The 20,762-nt window shown below is 44.5% G+C and overlaps 1 protein-coding gene across 12 annotated transcripts in view; it reads left to right on the top strand.

Moving 5' to 3' along the window:
• The window catches only part of sox6 (SRY-box transcription factor 6), a 162,208-nt gene that overhangs the window by 8,732 nt on the left and 132,714 nt on the right, over positions 1-20,762 (top strand). For all 12 annotated transcript variants that reach the window (XM_080843317.1, XM_080843324.1, XM_080843327.1 and 9 more), the window contains exon 3: positions 14,914-14,981. The gene's annotated coding sequence lies outside the window, so the exon portion shown is untranslated. The remainder of the gene's footprint in view (positions 1-14,913; positions 14,982-20,762) is intronic.

Genomic DNA, 20,762 nt, shown 5'->3' with positions numbered 1-20,762 from the left:
ATGCCGTATGATGGCGACTACAGTACTTTATTCACAGTAAATATTTCAGTTTAGCAGTTTTCACTTCAGAGCATGGCCTCAGTTTTTATTTACAGCATTGTGCGCCGTTTTGAATAATTAAGTCATCATCCAGGGGGTTTACTCTTAATCTCTGTTGTCCTTGTGTGCTTAATGGCAAAAGAAGACAAAAAGTCATTCGAACAAAGGGGAGAAAGTAAGACCCTAAGATATGAAGTCCTCATTATTCATATACTATATGCATACAGACAAATAAAAACATTTAAAATCTAAATTCTGCCCTTGATGAAAAATAAGTGGCAAAACAATTAACAGTGCTCACATTACTGCTTTGAATGATGAGATGAGGGGAAAGTAATATTTAGTCTACCTGTTCTTAAGCATCTTGAAAAATAATAATAATATTAAAAATATCCCTCTGTGTTGGTCGAGCCTAGGCATCAGTCAGATAGAGAGGGACTCTTGGCTGTGTGGTAGGGCTTCCTGAAGCACAATTAAACGTGAAGTGACTGGCAGCAGCAGCCACAGTGTTGGTCTCTCCAACTGCTCCCATATGGAAGAAGCAAGAGGATATCTGAAGGAGTCTGGGAAATTATATGGAAAAGTAAGGAAGACATTATGCCAAAATAAGATTACCCACAGTTTGCGTGTGGAAACTCATAACGCATTAGGCCAAAAACAAATTAATGTGACAAAAGACGGGAGGGAGGGAGAGAGGAAGAAAGGGGGGTGGGGAAGAATGCTGTGGCTGTTCTGTAGGTCTGACAGTAGTTAAGCTGAAATATTTCTTCCCTTCCAAAACCTGCTCTTTTGTTTCCTGGTTTCATGATTATTTACACCGACTTGGAGTTTTACAGGGTACTTTGCCTTCAGCATGCGTCATGAGAAAATGGCTTCAGCAGATGCAACCACAACCTAGCTCTCTATTTTCTTTATTTCTTTCTATTTCTCTTTCTCCCTCTCCTTCTTCTGTCTCTCTCTCTCTTCCCAATCTCGTCAGTGGGGAGGATGAAAAGGTTAGGAAAATACCAACATTCAGAATCTGAACCTGACTGACAATCTAAAACTCACACATTTTGTGTGTGAGTGTGTTTGATTGAGAGGGAGAGAGTGATATAGATAGACAGAGAGAGAGAGAGGGAGAGAGAGAGAGAGATAGAAGGAGAGAGATAGAGAGCACTTGACTGTATGGCGATCTCCATGAACAGGCTTTGATGAGACTTGTGGCGACTGAAAACCAGAGAACGGGTGTGTGTGTGTGTGTGTGTGTGTGTTTGTGTGTGTGTGCCTGTGTGCCTGTGTGCCTGTGTGCCTGTGTGCCTGTGTGCCTGTGCACAGCATTGCCTCTGACTATGTCACAATGGCTAAAAACTCATTGTCTCAACTGAGAATGCTCAAAGGTCTTTGAGGCAATAATGATGTTGGGATCATTTCAAAGCTGTAGTTGCTACTTGGTAATTCTTTGTCAATGTGTGAATAGACTATCTACATCTCCACTGGTGCCTGATGTACAAGCTGTGTGTGCATGGTTTCATGTGTAGGGACACACACATACACACACACACAGTGACATAAAACACTGCTGATAGGCTGACGACCTCTCCATTCTAGAGAAGCTTTGTCAATATATACGTACATATAAAAATAAGTAAAATGTGTTCCATGTGACAAGGTGGCACCATTCTACCAGTCCACTGGCATTGTGCAGACACAAGAGATGTTTCGCCAGCACATATTAACCGCACTGTAAGTATAAACACCATGTCGGAAAAAAATTACATTTAGCTTTGAATGAAGTGGAAAAGAAACGTAAATTAAATTATAACTCATCCGCTTTTTCATCATCAACTCAGAGCAGAAATGTTCTCCTTTTTGGAAACAAAAGGCTTTTTGGAAGATATTTACGTTTCAAATTGTCACAGCTCATAGTAATGAACAGAACTCTATGTAACAGACCCCAAAAATAGAGTGAGTGCTGCACAAAGAAAGTTCTTCAGCTAGTGAACTCAGTGACCACAGCCTCTGTTTGGTTTTGGTCAAAGCACCTCCCTTCTACCTTTGGATTACTGTTTTATTGTTGAAAACCAAGGCTGCTGGAGCTTTTGTTGTCGAACTGTAAAATGAATCCACTTTGATAATCTTTTTTTCCCCTGTCGGTTGGGTAAAGAAAAAAGTGCTGAAACGATGGAGAAATCTTGTGGTTTCGCCTCCCATGCATTACCCATCATCTTCTCTGACAAACGTAAAGGAGACCCGCACTGGCACACGCTCAACACCCATGCGCAGCTCAAGTACATGTGTCCAACACACACAAACACACACACACACACACACACACACACACACACACACACACACACACACACAAACACACACACACACACACACACACACACACACAAACACACACACACACACACACACACACACACACACACACTCAGCCAGTCTCTAAGTGTATAGTAACATATAAACTGGTAGGAGATCAGAGTGAGAGGGAGGACTCTGGCACATCAACAGGCTCACCAACTCTTTTCCACTGAGCAATGAGCACTCAGAAAAAGTACTCTCTCACTCCCTCTCTCTCTCTATACCTCTCTGTCTCTAGCACTCCCTCACTCACTCACCCTCTCTCTCTCTCTCTCCCTCCCTCTCTTTCTCTCTGTCTTTCTGTCTCTAGCACTCTCTCACTCACCCTCTCTCTCTTTATCTCTCTCCCTCTATCTCATTCTCTCTGTCTCTAGCACTCCCTCACTCACCCTCTCTCTCTTTCTCTCTCTCTCTACCTCTATGTCTCTCTCTCAGTCAGCACACAGTGTAGAAACGGGCACTTACAGTACTCTAACCAGGCTCGTAGGGAAACTGAAACTATGACACAGACTAAAACAGGAGCCCACAGGCAACAGCATGTAAATGACAAGTCTCTCTATGAACAAGCCAAGCTGCAGACCTCAGATTTTCTACCCTGTGGAACCTGCCGCGCTGTTCCGCTTAGTTCCCTCATGGGAAACCCGTCATTTGTGCTGGTTGGAAGCCATTTTGCCGATGACATTATTTTGCACGCCGCTCTCAGTGCGGTACGGCTGTAATACAGCACAGGGACAGGTTAGGAGGCCCAAACTCCCTCTGGTCTTCAGTGGGCACACAAGTGTGAATAGTACATACGACTGAAGGGGTTCTGTTTTCTTTTTTTGTCTGTGTTTGAATATGTTGCATGCACATGGGTGTGTATGTATGTTTGTTTGTGTGTGTGTGTGTTTGTGTGTGTGTGTGTGTGTGTGTGTGTGTGTGTGTGTGTGTGTGTGTGTGTGTGTGTGTGTGTGTGTGTGTGTGTGTGTGTAAAAAAATACAGAGACAGAGTGTCTCTACACACATTGGAGAGTGTGTGTGAAATGGGAGGTCCACTGTGGGCCTGCCACCATAGCACACTCAAACACACACACACACACACACACACACACATACACACACACTCTCACACACACACACATACACACACACAGGCACCAGGCCCTGGAGCTGTGGCGGGCCGTCACTGCGGAGGAACACTTTGTGTCTTTGGTCAGGGGTGGAGCTGAGGGCTTGCCGAGGCGGGCGGGATGGTCCTCCTCCTGCGCGGCGCAGCTACATGTATTGGTTGGCCATCTGCAGGGTGGAGGAGCACGGGCCGCCGTCCAGGCCGTAGAGAGGCTTCTAATTAAAACGTCATCATTATCAACTTGTGGTCTGCGATCATCCCCAGAGCTGGCTCTTCCAAGATGAACATGGAATCACTGAGGCTTTCCTTGAAGTCGCTGTTGGACGGAATTAGAAAGGGAAAGGCAGAGACAGAGACAGAGAGAGAGAGAGAGAGAGAGAAAGAGAGAGAGAGAAAGAGAGAGAGAGAGGAGGAATGGAGCGGAGCTGTGTGGAGTGCTGTTTTTTTGGCTTGAAGTAAGAAGGCGTGCTGCCATTTCCACTCAGGTTTAAACAATTACCCGACATCAGAGAGAGAGCGAGCAGCCCAGGCTCAGCTAAACGTGCGACTGCCGTAGCCATCGCCTTGGCCTCGGACGGCGACAGTTTGCAGGAAACATGGTACCACATGTTAGTGCCTGTAATAATTTCAATTAGTGCCAGCGGGCGTGCCAGCAGTATCTGTGTCATTCGAGTGTGTCGGCGGCACTTTTTCCCTTTGAGTCCTGGCAGCTCCCCCAATACGATATTTCATAGCGAGCTTTAGCTGAGTGACACGGGGCTCCCTGAAAGAGTTTAGCGAGACGGGATTGTTAGGATGTAATCACATCCCTGTGATTAAAAGAGGGAAGTGACTCTGATTGAGACAGTTTTGTCGATGAGGAGGAGGAGGAGGGGATGGAAAAAAAGAAGTGTGTGTGTGTGTGTGTGTGGGGGGGGGGGGGTTAATATTCAGATGTGAGTGAGGAAAGAGGGGAGCTGAAACCCTCGGCAGGATTTCCAGCGGCGACGGCAGGACGACTCTGCCAGACTGCCGTGTAACCACACGCCATGATATCATCTTCACAGCAGATTTCATCAGGGCCTCTTTTTTTGCTCTGGCTATTTGGCTGAAAATGTGTGTGTGTGTGTGTGTGTGTGTGTGTGTGAGTGTGTGTGTGTATGTGTGTTTGTGTGTGTTTGTGGGTGTGTGCGTGTGTGCGAGATAGCGGCCTATATTGCCATTGGGGCTCCCCGGTTCGCTTGCTCCAGGTCTGGGTAACACTGCAAATCTCCGTGGCCTTGCTCAGCTGGGCCTTCGGAGGAGCAGATTTAGTACTGTTTAGGTCTTGTATGTCTGCCTTTGATTATAAAAAAACGAGGGATGGACTGAGTGTGACGCTTGTTTTCGTATGCTATCAGCCTGGCATGCAGGAGTAATGTTGTCCACTTGCACAGCAAATTGAACTTGAAACCGTCAGGAATGTACATAGCACTCAGAGCCTTCCTCTGCACAAAGAGACAGAGCGAAGGGAAAGAGAGAAGGAGAGAGATAAAGAGAGAGAGGGAGCACGGTGAAGATTGCGCGTTTTGGAGAACTTCAAAGTATGCAGCACTTTTTCAAGCGGTGCGAGAAAAAGCCTTATTATTAGTAGTTACCTTCAAGTAGGGGATGAGCATTGGTTTTTCACCCCCTTTCACCCCAGCTTAATCTAAGTAGGTCCACTTTGAGCATGTGATACAGGCGTTTTATGAATCATTTCTAGAGGACGCTCTCAAAGTATAAAATAGACGGTGAGGTCTCACAATTTTACAATTTCACAACTGACTTCCTCCTTAAAATGACAGTGGCTAACCTGCCTATTACTCTTTTTGATTTGTCTGGCGCATGGTTTTGCGCTCCGCGAGTTATACATAAAAAAGCTTTGATTCCTTTGCGTTTATGGCTCAAGTCTGCTTATCGCTCAGGCTTTTCACGGCCAAGGAGTGGATATTTCCAATTTCGACAATATATTGCAACGGTGCAAAGGGATTGGAGCCACTTAAGACTTGTTTCCACTTGCACAAAACATGTTACCTTGTTTTTGTGTTCTTTTTCAAAAATAAAGAACACAATTGTATATGCACTGGGCTCTTTTCCTAACATTGACATCATTAAGCAATGGAATTCTGTCAGCCTAAACACTGTGCTGTGTGAAACATGAAGGTGTCAGGTATGGCATGCCAGGGGTGGTTTGCCTTACACGGTTGTCGTGCCTTTGCGTGTTATGCCAGAGTTTTATCTCGACACTGTTATGTTTTTTCAACAGCAGTTAAAAGGGCAGACAGACAAGATACTAGTGTGAGCAAATCTGACTGATTTTACATTTTTTTTATGTTTGGAAAGTGGACCAAACGTGTCTGCATTTCCTCTCCTATGCCAAAAGACCCGGCCTGCACCCAAGGAGTGTTTTGCTTGTATGGTGTAGATCATATTCCCTTCATGTTAAAACACCTCTCTTTGTGCCCAGATTTTTCACTTTTATTTATTTACATCTCCGCTTCCTTCTGGATTCGCCCGTCAAAACACACGCCGGCTCGTAATTTATATTCCTATGTAATCTAAGATATATTTGAAAATATTGCGGGGCGAACAGTAGTGGCCGTGGACACCTCCTTATATTTTTGTTGGAGCTTTGACAGTTTTTCTGCGCAATAATGAGAACCATGTGTTTTGCTGGCTGAAGAAAATTAGCGACCTTTCATGTGACCTACCTGTCGTGCTTTCAACACCGATAATGCTAACCTCATGCCGCCATCAGCAGGGGCCAGAGTAAATGAGAGTGACAGACAGAGATAAAGTCACAAGAGGGGCTGATCAGATGGACAGCAGAGGTAGGGAAAGGACAGAAGGACTGAGAGACGGAAAGAGAGATGCATACCTGCTGGCCATGTTTGACACACTTTCACCACTGTTGGAGACAAAGAAACGCTGCATTTCGCAAACAGTTTGGAATAAAGAAAAGCAACACAAAAACTAAACCCCTTAAGAGAAGTTGTGGGTCCGTCAGTGGTGGTGAGGATTTGTCTGTGTGTGTGTTTTTCTTTTTTCTTCTCTCGTTTCCTCCCCTCTCAGACGCTTGGCCCGTGGGCCGTCTTGAGTGTGGTTATTGGCCGTGGTGTGAAGGTGAGGAGCCGCTTCGGTTTTGCATGGCCTGTGCCACGCTGTAGCGAGCTCCGCGGGCATGATTGGAATATAATAACTGTTTCACAGTGTTTTTCTTACCCCCTCCTCCCCCCCATACACACACACCAGCCCCTGCAAAAATGTAAAACTGCACACTGAAACATGGGATATATAGTAGGGTTCGTGATGTAAGTTGTTATTACTGGAGATGTGGAATAGGAAAATTGGGATTTCTCTCCCCCCCCTCTAAAAAAAGAAAAATCCACTGTGTGAGAAGAATTATGTCACAAAGCCGACATTGTAGTCAGTTGGGTGGATTGCGGGTAGTGTTTTCTCTCTCTCTCTCTCTCTCTTCACTCCCCCTTGTTCTAGACATTGTCCGGCCACCTTCTGCGTGTTCCAGCCCCAGACTAAGGGCTTGACGTCATGAGCGTGTCTTTCTCTTGTGCTGTAATCAATGCACAGCGGGCCTATAGGCTCAACTTCATAATGGAAAAAATGCATCACACATACACGTTTTTGTGAACTGGTGACTAGTGCCGCCACCACCACTTTAAATGGATTTTTCTTTTTTGGAAAAGAATCATTGGATCCCTGTAGGGTGGATGGAGGTTCTGAATAAGCCCATTAGGTTTGGTGTGTTATGACAGTCTGGGCTGGTCTTACAGAGTGGTGGGGGTTGGGGACACAGCGACAATTTCTTGGCCCCCACCTCATAGCCTCCCTAGTACAAGCATGTGATGTGTAATTTCTCCGTGGCTCCGTTATTGCAAGCATAGCTGGGTTTTTTGAAGCCATTCTCAGTACTGTGGGATACGCCTCTCAAAGAGGCCATCTGATTGCCTGGGTACAATAGGGGTATCATGGGAAAGGACGTGCATCTAATAGTTAAGTGAAGAACCATACATCCCCTGTTCCTTGCTAATTGAATTCGGCACTAAAATATGCTGGCAGGAGCCCCTTACCTTGTTTGACTTATTTATTGCCTGACTGGAGAGGTAATTTGACCTCCTCATTTCAAAGACTCTTTTTTTCCTCCAGAAAAGGAGTGTTAAACTCAATTACGTGAGCGATCAGTGACTCAAACACTACATTTGTTTTCTCCGAAGGGGAAAGAGGGAGCTGGAGAGAGGAGAATAACTCTGATTCTCTCTCTCTCTCTCTCTCTCTCTTTCTCTCTCCTTCTCTTACTCTCCGTCTCTGTTTCACTTACCCTCCCTGCAGCTGCCTGGCTCAGAGAGCGGGCGGGCGGGCGGGCGGGCGGGCGGGCAGGAGAGTGCCCACGCAGTTCCAGCCATGTCACGGGAGATTTGTGTCCTCACTCTAGAAAATTAATATCGCAGAAATATTCCCAAACCCATCATTTTTTTTGCCCTCCCAAATGGGTTCATTTGCATTCCCACATGCGGCCATTAATTGTGGGGCTTCGCAGAGGGAAAATGATTGCCGTGATTGTAAATAAAAACCCGGGGTTATAATGTTAATTGTTTCAATGGTTAAAACAGTCGAACGGGGGGGGGTGACACAAAGCATATGCAGCAATCACTGTCAGATTTAGGGCCCTTAACCGTGTTGTATAGCAAGGGTGCCATTGACTCCTGCCTTTTTCAGGGCAGCAAAGACAGAAATGGTCTATAGGAGTGTGTGTATGTCATGGTTGCCACCCCCCCCTTTAAGATGGAATACAAGGCTGACATTTTATAGCTGTCTTATAGCCCTCGACATGACAAAAGAGGGAATGACTGTGTTTTTAGCTTTTTCTTGCTTCTGTGAAAGAAAGCATTGCTGATTGGACATTTTTAAAGTGAATACACAGTTGGACAGCCTTAAGGACACAAATTGACTTGGTGCGAGCTTTGCTGTGTGTCTGAGTGTCCTTTCTGTCTGTTCATTTCCTTGTTTCGCTTTGCTTTAGTTTCACTGATTCCTTGCGATTAGGATTAAGTCTTTAATCTTTCTGAAATACCCACACTTCAGTTCGACGCAGGCCATATTTAGAGTCCACCACACCTCGCTCCTAGGACTACACAGGAGGCATTCTTCTGGGCCTCCATGATCTGTCACTTTGAATTCCCTCATTTAAATGTTATCTGAACTTTTGCGGGGAATGCAAACTGTGACTATTTTAATTCAATTGCAAATGCAATCTGTGAAACCAGGGGAGCGAGAATACAGAGGGCTTTGTGTTGGCCTGAGCAAGAACAACACAAATAATTTGTGGACACCGATGTGCCATGTTGTAACCTGATCATTTATGGATCAATTGATTCCATTCTGGTTTAATTCACCATGTGATTGACTTTCAGCACAGAGCTTTCAGAAAATATCCACATTAAGGCGGGCCCTAAATGGCGTAGTCATTTGAATACAGATGCCTGCTCCATAGACCCTGTCACGTAGAGTCAGGAGACAATTGCAGGTTGATTATGCTGCCACTGACAGAAGTTGCAACTCCTTTGTACAACAGAGATATTTGCATTTAAATGCTCATTGTAGCAACCTAAAGCCTAACGACTCTGATTTTCAAAATTGGTGGCCAGTTTGTTGTCTGGAAGAAAATAATACGAATCGCATGAAGAATTGACTACGGAATCAGGAAATTGTTTTTTAAGGAAGGTATGGAAGTGAGTGCGTCTGCAATTTTAGGTTTGTTTTGATTTTTTCCCCTTATTTATTTATCCTCTTTTGTAACCCCATTCTCATCTCTGTTGTGGTTATGTGGTTATGTTGATGGATATTGTGGTGTTTGTCTTGTGAATGCACCTCTGACACATTTCACAATGTGGCATATTCAGAATCCATCATCCAGTGCATCATGGGTTTGCTTTTCTGTACACTTGTGTGTGTGTGTATGTGTGTGTGTGTGTGTGTGTGTGTGTGTGTGTGTGTGTGTGTGTGTGTGTGTGTTTGTGTGTGTGTGTGTGTGTGTTTGTGTGTGTGTGTGTGTATGTGTGTGTATGTGTGTGTGTGTGTGTGTGTGTGTGTGTGTGTGTGTGTGTGTGTGTGTGTGTGGTAGTTTCATGTGCTTTTGTGTGAATGCCTGTGTGTGTGTTACCATCTCTGTTGTGATAATTGTATGCTGTTGGTGTGTGTGTGTGTGTGTATTGTGTGTGTCTGTGGTGCCCATAGCGGAGTGATGCTCCCGCTGATTCTGGGCTTTAGGGCTCTTTGTCCTGTAGCACTCAGCGTGTCTGCTTCCTCAAGGGAATGACAGACCTCTCTAGTGTCGCCACACAAAGGCAAAGGTTTCTTTGAGGTGTTAAAAACTTCCATTTATGCATTCCCTGGACAAAAAGCGCCGAGCCCATTTGAGTCCGGTGGCAACACAGGCAGACATTGTGGCTACGCTTCTCTGGACCTCATTTCACAGATTCTAAAACCAGTATGTGGTGAACAGGATTTGAGGAGCTAAAATGCCCCGCGAGAGCCTGGCGATAAGAGAGCGAAATGCCACTCAGGAAACACGAAGATGGGGCCTTAAAAATAAACACATTACCTGAGAGAGGACCAGACCTCTTTTCATAAGCCTGTTCAGTGTGTATATTATATTATATATATAAATATATAGACACACACACACACACGCACACACACACATACATATACATACTGCTCTAAGAAAAAGCTCTTTCAGTCGCTACAACTGAAGGAATAGAATAGACATCAAGAAACATGTCTTGCGTCAGAGGCAAAAAGACGTGTATTCTTTACTCCAGGTCTGCTTTGTTCCTGCAAGGCAGAGGAAACTGTCTGAGTCAGCATCAAAGAGAATTGGGAAGACATACAGAAGGTTCCCTGTAACTCTTGGGACCTCACAGTGTCTTCCTCTCCACTGTGAAGTGTATCTTGTTTGTGAAGCATCCAAGGATACTGAATAAATGGCATAACTGTCTTTGAACCTGGAATCATGGATTATTGCAGTGTTTCCAATCATGGGAATTCCTGTGTTTTGCAATTCAGGAGATACATGAACAAAAAAAAGATATTGACTATTCCTCGAATCCCCCATTATATATCATAGCTGAGGAGGTAGTGGTGTCACATTCTATAGCAAACTCAACCAGATTGTATAAGGACACAAGGGGGTAAGACGGTGGGGGAGAGAAGAGGAGATTGGGTGCAGTGTTCAGTGGTAGCACCATATTTACCACCCTGTTTATGGTGTAAATGGCTATGATGCGCAGCCACAATGTGCCTCAGCAGCTGGGCTTTTCTGCCTCTGGAGCATCTCCAGAAGCACATAACTCAATGTTATGCTGTGGCCCTTTTTCCTCCTTCACGGAGAGAAAGCTGGTCTTTGTGATGCAGGAGCTCATTTCTGAAGGCATGGCAATACTCCACAGAGGCCTCTTTACAGCAGTGAACTGGCGGGGTCATCGTTACACTGCCTGTACTGCCTCTCTATAGACGGACAACCCTCAGAAACACAGCTCCCTCCAGAGACAGTGCATCACACTCCCTCCCTGAGCCCCCCCCCCCCCCTCCTCCCCCCCTCCGCCTCACACAACATCCTCTCTGATGCCAGGTGACTGCACTGTTGCTCTCAGTGGACACCATCTTTTATTAGCTCAGAAATAGCTTTATCTCTATGCTGAATAATTAAGCCCACTTACCACTTCAGGACCGCACTCAGTCACTCTCTTTCTACCCCCACCCTTCTCTCCCTCCCTCTCTCTCTCTCTCTCTCACACTCTTTTGCCTTTGGCAATGTGGAGCAAGAAGTTGATTTTTGTCAGGCGGTATATTGGATCTGACAATAGCAGCACCCCCTGCACTCCCCTCCCTGTGATGCGTGGTGTCTGGCTGCTCTGTGTAGGGCTCTCTGCATGGCCTCGTTTCAACCCCTCTCCCCACCACCAACGCCATACCACCACCCCCATCCCCCGACCCAAGTCCCGTCTCTGCCCAGGCTGCCTGTGAGGAGATAACCCGGGCCTTTTCCAGGTGGGACCCTGAAACCTGCTGATGGGGGAGATTGTGCCCTTTTGTCCCCAAAAATAACCACCTCAGCAGAACCCCCTCTCTTAACATGTTTGGGCTGGAGAAGAGAGTGCAGGCAAGAGGGGAAAAAAGGAATTTGATTTGCGTGGCAGGGCGGGATAATGCTGCGGTGAGGGTGCGCTATCAGGCTGCTCACGGTGCCAAAGGGGCTGCTGGGAAGATGAACAGGAGAGCGAATCGGGGCAGCCTACACACCTCCACCACCCTCCACTCCCCCCCCCCCCCCCTCCACACACACACATACACCTTTTCATAGGTTTCAGGGGCATCACCGATAAATAATGCATTTATATTTAACCTGAGAATTTGCCTACTTGCTGGGTGGCAGTGTAGCATGCCAACACCCTTTCATAAACATTATCTGCCCTTACTGTCTTCTCTTAGACTACATCTCTCATATGTGATTCGTGTCCTCTTCTAAGGGCTGACATTGAAAGGCAAAAGGGCAAAAGCAGACCATCAGAAAAGCTTGCTTTGTGAAGGCTTGTCAGTTGATTGGGAGCCACCATCATATGACGGTCAAAGACACAGCGCGCCGTTATGCGCCTGCCTAATTCAATCAGGGCCTTACCCCCTACTGTATGTGAACACATGCTTGCCATTTTTAAGGTTCATTCAATTTCAGAGTGTGTGTCACAGATGCTCCTCCCTGGGCGGTGACCGCTCCAGAAGAGTGTCGCTCACACAGCCCCAACGCCCTCTGTTAGGCACTTCCATCTTCAACATGCAGACTTGAACAAAGTGCAAAAGTGCCCAGTTTTAAATCAAATGGCTTGGATGTGCTTGTTTTGACTTTGGCCCCAGGTTTCCTTTCCCCACCAAGACCAATAGAGAAGGGCCACCTTTCCGAGCTGACCCACTGAGGGGTTTGGGGGTTTGTTCGAAGTGTCTGTCCCACGTAGATGAGTCTGTGTTTGCGTTGCGTGCAGTTGTGATGAATGCATCGTTTCTTGTAGGATCCGTTGGCAGTCCTGATATGCGGCATATGCGGAAACCCCACTGACCCACCACATGGGTTGCAATTGGAATTAGCTGCTTGGCTCTTTGGCTGGTAATTTGTCCTATGGCAGGGGTGCTCCAGTGGAGTAACCAGCTGGTGACTGTCACACACACACACACACACACACACACACACACACACACACACACACACACACACACACACACACACACACACACACATTCTGTGTTTGTGCATGTGTGTATGTGTGTGTGTTTGTGAAAGTCCATGATATCTTTTTCCACGGTTCAGCCTCGCCTGGTCTTTTGTGCCAGTGGAGGCGGGGAAAAAAACTAGGCATACACATGAAAAAGCCACAACGGTAATTGTGGACACAATGATTTGGTAATAAAACTGTTGGGAAACTAATAAAACGGGCCTGGGGTTGATTGGGCTTTGTGTAATGAATCCATGATCGCCTAATTAGAGGAAGAAGGGCCGGTCCAAAGGGAACCTCTGTGCGATGGCTCTCAGCTCTCATGCCCAGTCTCAAGCAAGAAGAGCTGTACAATTGCAATAGACGGTCCCTTGTGCTTGCATTGTACTGCAGGGCTTGAATAATTTGTAATACCATTATATTATTAATCCTAATCAAACATATTTTTATGCTCCCTCAGACAAATGATTAGCTTAAATAAGGCATGAATACAAAATGGCAGATTTTTTTTTTTTTCGTTTGACACTTTGTCGATTTTTCTCAATTAGCATCAGATTATAAATTCAAAACCCTTGCTAATTTTCTACCCCCTGCAATTTAAACAGCTCTCATTTATTAAGGCACAACAGGAACAAGCCTGGTGTTATATGTCTCACAAAAGGGAAGATCATTTGTTGAATTACCACCCCCAGTTTTGTGAGTGTGTGTGTTTTTATAGATACAATTTCTGTGTGTGTGTGTGTGTGTGTGTGTGTGTCTGTGTGTGGGCAGGCACTGGTATGGATGTGGCAGTGCCGTGTGTGAACTTTGTCTGACTGTTTCTTTCCTCCTTTGAGAGGCTGTATCAGACTGTTGGCTCAAAGGCACTATTTAAGATGACTACTGCTTGCCATTCACCCAGGGTCAGTCTCCTCTTTCGCTCATTGCTACCTCCAGCCGCAAGGTTGTTGTCATGACAATCACATCTCCCTGGCTTTCTATCCCTTGCACTGTCACCCAGAACATGTTCCTTTCTTTTACATCTTTTTTTTTTGGATATGATGCCATAGCAACAAACATTTTAAAAACTATTTCCTAGATTTGTTTGTTTTTATTTTTTTTCCATGACCATGCCACTGGAGACGTAGGTACAGTGGCACAGTTTGCAGTCAGATCAATTAAGTATGACCTTAAAAACCTCTGTCCTGGTTTAATTGGCGGTGCTGTGGCAGGGTAATTGTATAAATCAGATGTTAATGAGATCGCAGCTTGTTGTGAAAAACATAATAATGTGTGAAAATGAACATCAATGAGCTTTGTGCCGAGCAGGCTTCACAGCAGCCCTACACACACTCTCACTTCTGTGGCTTTTTGATTTGTTTTATTTAATAATTATTTTAAAACAAATATATATATATATATATATATATATATCATTTTCCCCCCTCCCTCTCATTTCCACGGCGATGAAGATGGAAAGATTTATGTAAAAAAATCCTTTCGGGTTAGATAATGGCAAAATGGGTGCGTCCACATTAAAGGCGCTTCTGTTTATTTGTGTTTCCCCAGTAGAGCACTGTGTTTTTGGTGGACTTCAAGAGGCACACAGTAACTACCCGAGCGTGTTACTAAATAAATCATTAGCAGGCCACAGACTAAGAGAGGAGAGAGAGAGGGAGAGGGGAAGAGAGAGAAAGTGAGAGATGAAGAAAGAGAGAGAAATGAAATAAAACAACCACTTTATACTAAAGTAATTTATCAGCGGAATCAAAACAGCACAGGGACAGATTAATGAGGTATTAGAGAAGTGGATTCTAAACATTGTCTCGGATTGGGTCCCGCGGGAGAACAGGAGAATATCTGCAGCACGTCCAGCTTGGGGACTGGTTTACCTCCACTCTCTGGCTGACAGTAATGCAGCACTAAGCTGCTACTCTTCCTTACGTTCAAATAATCATGTCTACCTTTCCACAAGATGTATGCCTCTCTGCCTCTTGCTCTTTGTCTTGCTTGTTTGAAGTCCCTCAGAAGAGCAGGACTGGATGTATAAAATAATGGAGTGTCACCCTTAAATTGTTTGGGATTTTTTTCTTTTTTTTCATTTCATGTTTATCTCATATAGCAGCTCTAATTCCGCCTTTTTCTCTGTAATTGCAGGTCATTTTCATGAATTCAAAATCATACCAGTAGTCACTGGGAGCTGGGGATCAAGTTTTTCTGTTTGTGTGAGTAAGGCCTTTTCTCCCTTTGTGAAATGTCTCTCCTCTGTGTCTTCGTCTGTCATCTAATGTTTCCATCTCTTTGTATTCCTTGTCCTTTTGATTTCATTTTTAAAAGGCCATTTGGCACGACACCTCAGTGAAAAAGAAGTAGTGCTGGTTATAGGCATGGCTTTATCAATTGTGATTGCACTGTTGACTGTAGTCAAGACATAACAGAATTTCTTTTAACCGTAGATATTAGTTACTCAAAAAAGCCTTAGCATTGACAGGAGGACTATTTTCCCTGACAGCATTCTTTTCCTATTCAGCACACAAAGCTAAATTTACAGTAAATAAAAACTTGACACGTTACCCAATATCCACACGTGCCATATTTATTACTGAAAGAGAAGTGTTATCAGTTGCAGATGAGTTAAGGCTACACATTAGGTGGTTTGTATTATCCAAATATTTTAATTTCTCGCGTTGGCTGCAGCAGTTTTCGTTCTCATTTTCTCCTCACACCTCAATCTTCCCATATAGAGTGCTTTTGATTCTCCTCTCTATGCAAATGTGGGCCTGTGTTATGGGTAGTTTATGGTGGCCTGTCTCTTCAATAAGCACATTCAGAGCTATGAAGAAAGGAGCCTTTTAAGGGATCGCAGCCGCTGCCTCTCCGAAACACTGCCGCTGTACGGCGGTGGTATATTGCTACAATATGTCTTAAATGGGAGTTTTTATTCCGCCTCGGTCGTAATAAAGATCATATCTGGGGGGAAAGTGTTGCTCCAGTTAATGTTAAGCAAATACAAGCCCAGAAGGTATGGTTTGTATTAATCTTTTTTCAAATGTCAGTTGGAGATGAGAGACAGGACAGAGTTATATTAAGCCAGGAAGTCAGCTCTTGTTGGCCCTGCATAATGAGGTCAGGTGTGTGTGTGTGTGTGTTTGTGTGTGCGTGCGTGTGTGTGTGTGTGTGTGTGTGTGTGTGTAGGTGTGTGTGTGTGCATGTGTAAAAAACAGATCCCAACTCAAAGTTCATGGCCGTTTACTAATATCAACACTGTATCCCCACAATTTCTCCTCAAACAGTTTCTTTTGGATGGATCATCTTTCACCTCGCCAGCTTATTTTTTTCCATTTCCTTTTTCTCTCTGTCTCTCTTCCTGTAGTCCTCTTCTCTCCTCTTCAGTGTGTGTGTTGGTGTTGTTTAATCCATTCTCAATGGACATCTATGTTGACAGAGACGTGGATCTCTTTCAATGCTCTCAGCAGACAGAAGGCCAGCATAACAAAGAGACAGCAATGATTGCTACCTTTGTCTGCTCGCCTTGTCACTCAGCTCAGGTGCAGCTGCCATTGGTAGCTCAGACGGAATAAGATGAGGCAAATATATTATGATAAATATGGGGTAATTAGGCTATATCAGAACTTGACTTTATATGATTATCAATGTAAAAAAAAAACACTTTTAAAACAATACATCCAACAACGCTTTATTCTTGTTCCATTGGTGTCAGTGGGAGGGTAAAAAAAAGATACAAAAACAACGGTTTTATTTGTGTGTGTGTGTGTGTTTATCCAGGGGAATGTAGGTAGCAGAAAGGCATTTCCACAGGGCGTTTTTTACAGTGACATAGAATGAAATCTAGTGGTGGGCACAGGACCTCTGTAAGGCTCACAGTGTGCTCACAGTAGCAGCTCTCAGCACTGCGTGGACAAGCAGTTAACATGTAGGCCGCACCACAGAGGACCAGTCTGTTGTGTCGCATTAGGGCTGCGAACACAGATATTAACATTGATAAGTTGCAGGTTCTCGTCTCTATTTTGGGAATAAAACCGTTATTGTTGGATTGAAAACGACTGACTACGAACAGTAAACATTGCCCCTATGTGCTGGCTCACATCCAGCGGCTAGGGTAACAGTGTGCGCCTTGTTGAGCTACACACACCCAGGTTTGGTTTAAAGTTAGGAAATGTGAGTGTGTGTGTGTGTGTGTGTGTGTGTATTTATGCTTCAGACAGCACCATAACTGTGTAGTGTACACGTTTTATTTAAATAACTTGCCTATGAATGTAGTCACTCAGTATGAAACAATACATATACAATACACATACACATACATGTACACACTATATGTGTTAATGAAGCCCAGAGAGGACATAAATATATAGACCAAATGCTGACACATAATACATTGGAAAAGATTGATGCCAAAGAAAAGAAAAGAAAAATTAGGAAGTGGGCAAACTTTTCTTTTGATGGAGAAATTATTTTAAAGCTGTCAGGTCATGTTAGAAAAGACTACACCGCATTGGCCCCGGGGGCCACGATTCAACATGGAGCCTTGTCTTGTTCATTTTAGATTGTGAGCTCATGACGTTCTTTGGAGCATCCGATTCCCCCATCGCTCCCATCAGAGGAGCCTTACGCACTCATTAATCTAAATTCTTTTGCAACTTTAATCTGCATGTTTAATTAATCATAAAATGAGGCGCTAAGTCATTTGGGCGGTGTGCGGGATGTTTTTTTTTTTAAGGGCCACGTTTCAATCGCTTTCTTGTCTGCAAGCTCATTTGGGAAACACCTGAGTGTGTTGGAGCGCAGGCACAGAGCGGGTCCGAACCCAGCCTGTGTCAGCCTCCGCCATTCATCTTCTCAAAGCGGCAGGAGCAGGCAGTCATTTTGGATTTCACTGATCTCTGCACTGATGTCCCCTGAGGAGGATGGCTCAAGAAGTCATCTGGCGAAAATTCAAATCAACATCCATCTCGATGATAATGAAAATAAATAACCTCAGGGTTGTTTTGCTCTCCCTCAGGCAGACTGGCCTCTCTCATCCTCTCCTCTCTTCTCTTCTTCTCTCTCATCCTCTCCTCTCTTCTCCTCTCTTCTCTTCTCTGCTCTTCTCTTCTCTTCTCTTCTCTTCTCTTCTCTTCTCTTCTCTTCTCTTCTCTTCTCTTTTCTTCTCTTCTCTTCTCTTCTCTTCTCCTCTCCTCTCCCCTCCTATCCTCTCTCCTCCTCTCCTCTCCTCTCCTCTCCTCTCTCATCCTCTCCTCTCTTCTCCTCTCTCAACCTCTCCTCTCCTCTCTCATCCTCTAGTCTCTCCTCTCTTCTCCTCTTCTCTCCTCTCTTCTCCTCTTCTCTCCTCTCCTCCTCCACGGAGCTGACCCCCCTCCTCATTTTTGTTGATGCTGTCGTCGGCATTTTAATTTCATCAACCACTTAAAATCTCCTGTTTCAATAGCTCCCGAGGAACATAAGATTTCATCACTGTGAATTTAGAATAAGATTTAATTGTTGAAAATCCAATTACATTGTAATGAAAGAAATTCCTCGTCTCTCTCTCAAAACATCTGAGAAGCATTGAGTGTTACTGTAGGAATTGTGGCAGTGGATCCTTTGCCAATCTTGCTTATGATCCTCAGCCCTTTCCAATGGAAAACTCCAACAGCAGCATCTGCTGGCGGTAGCTTGTGAACTCACCGGCCCGCTGTGTTTTCCTTCCTCCAGTCTCCCCAGGCCTGTACACAGGTGTTGAACCTCAAGGTGACAGTCTGTTTTTCTTTTTCAGCTGAATGTTTCCATACACATACACACGCACAAACACACACAGGGGATATTAAAGTAGCAAGTAACCCTGACGATATGTGCTAAGACGCACAAACCCGTCACCGCTACGCAGCTGTGGTCGGTTTAGTCTGAACGACCAGTTGTTGGCGGTGGAGAAGTCATTGATCATCTAATAGTTGACACTCTCCTCCATGTTGAATCACCCTTGTAAGACCTAACATCCTAGCAACAGGCTACCAAAGCTGGGGTCTTGGCCCCTGCCAAAGTTTATTAGATATATGGTCCTTTTGATGGCTTGATGTGCTTTATTTAATTCTCTGAAGAATAAAACCTAATATAGACTTGGCTGCCTTCCTTCCTTTCAAGGTACAGTCGGTACTGAAGAGACACAAGTTTCACCTATTAACTATATACGGCAGACGTACAGGTCCCAGGAACGTATCATTAATCTCCTGGCTTCCCCAGCTGTGGCGAGTAATGCATAACTAAAAGTCCTGTAAAATTAATTAATGATTTCAACCATGAACTTTTCTCCCAAAACGCAATGAATTCTCCTCAGCTGATAATGCGCCCGACCCAAAGGGTGTGAAACCCGTGTTATGTTGAGAGGAGCCAGTTAATTGATTCGCAAATTATTTAAAGTTTGTGGGACCCAGGGGAGTGCTCGGCCCTAATGACAGCCATTTCCACAGAGTTTAAAAACTCTTTCTTTCCCTTACCACCCTCCCCATGTGTTGGGCTGTAATAAGATAACAAGCTCTGTCAAAGAGGAGAGCATCACGGAGGAGCGAGAAGGAGAGCAAAAAAGGGAGACGGGCGGGTTGCCTGGCAAACTTCTTAGACTGACAGAAACACATGACCGTCTGGCCCAGGCGATCAGGAACAAGATACAGGAGCAGCTACCGACATAAGTGCCAGCAGAACACTCAACACATGTTAGTTGATTGTTGTTTGAAATGGAGTAGAATGCAGTCAGAAATAGCAGCAGAAATCCCATGAGAAACAGGGGCCACAATATACTTCTGACCAAGATTTTTTTATCTAAGTGCCTGCGTGTAAATAAAATCGGGAGAGTTTTTAAGTTGCTTAGCTGGCGAGCTAGTAACAATAGCGGGTATTTCCGTTTGCAGTAAAGACAGAATGATCAACTGCAGCTTAATCTGCTTTACCAGGTTTTCCTTCCTAAGTTTTATCAGATACAGTGTTGCAACTACATTACAGCATCAGTTTATAGGGTTTTCAAAGGTGTATATACTGTATATATATATATACCCTTTTTTTAGTCTTGTTAAATAACAAATAAAATCTAAGACAATCTTAAACTCTCCCACAAACAGATCATGAATAATTTGTGTACCTCATAAATGCTTCAGTCCGTTTTTTATTGACTCACATGTTTTGCCGTGTGTTGCTTAAGACAGAGGACGACTCTGTCTCACTCACTCCGAGTATTTTCGGAGTCGTAATGGGAATACTTATAAAGAGGCTGGGGAGCTGTGGCTTCCTTGTTAAAGAGATATGTTTATGCTGGCCTTCACAAACGGCGAAATTAGACGCTGCTGAGGTCATCTCTGCATATCAAAGCCATCTCTGCAAGTGTGCCTGGCGTCTGATGGCACATCTGATAGACAGAGGAGCAGAATTTGAAGAAAAAAAAAAGAAACACTCAGGCTAGAAGCTTCTTTTCTCACCGTGTCATGCTTGGCATCATTTAGTGCAAGTGATATCTGCGTGTAAGTTTGGATTTCATTTACCAGGCTGCTCCCCTAAGTGGCTGTAGTAACTGTTTTGAATTAAAGGCAAGATAAACCCAACCAGATTGGCTGAATGAAAGCAAAACAAAAAAAAAACCTCTGTAGCATCTGAATTGGTAATTTATCCTTTTCTTTTGGCTTGCCAAATGTCAAATTTTCAGGAGTTTTGTTGATGGCAAGAAAAGGAGGTCATGTGTGCAGGAGCACAGTCCTGTTTTGGAGGTGGTAGTTGACTGCAACAGAACGCTTCTTACTGTAATCCCTAACTTGAATGAGTGTGACACCCAAAGCTAATGGTGTTTGACCTGGATAGGGTGTGTAATGCCATTAGTTTATAGCTTCATTGAATCACTACAACTCACTAAGAACCTCAACATTGAGGTTGAGTGTGTTCGGGTGGTGATGTTTGCCATACATCTCTATCAGAAGCCCAGCACTGTAGCCCCTGGTGACTGGAATCCTTTGTTAGGTGTTTTT

Source organism: Sprattus sprattus (genome assembly GCF_963457725.1).
Source record: "Sprattus sprattus genome assembly, chromosome: 8".
Lineage (NCBI taxonomy): Eukaryota > Metazoa > Chordata > Actinopteri > Clupeiformes > Clupeidae > Sprattus > Sprattus sprattus.
This window is presented reverse-complemented; position numbering and strand designations above follow the sequence as displayed.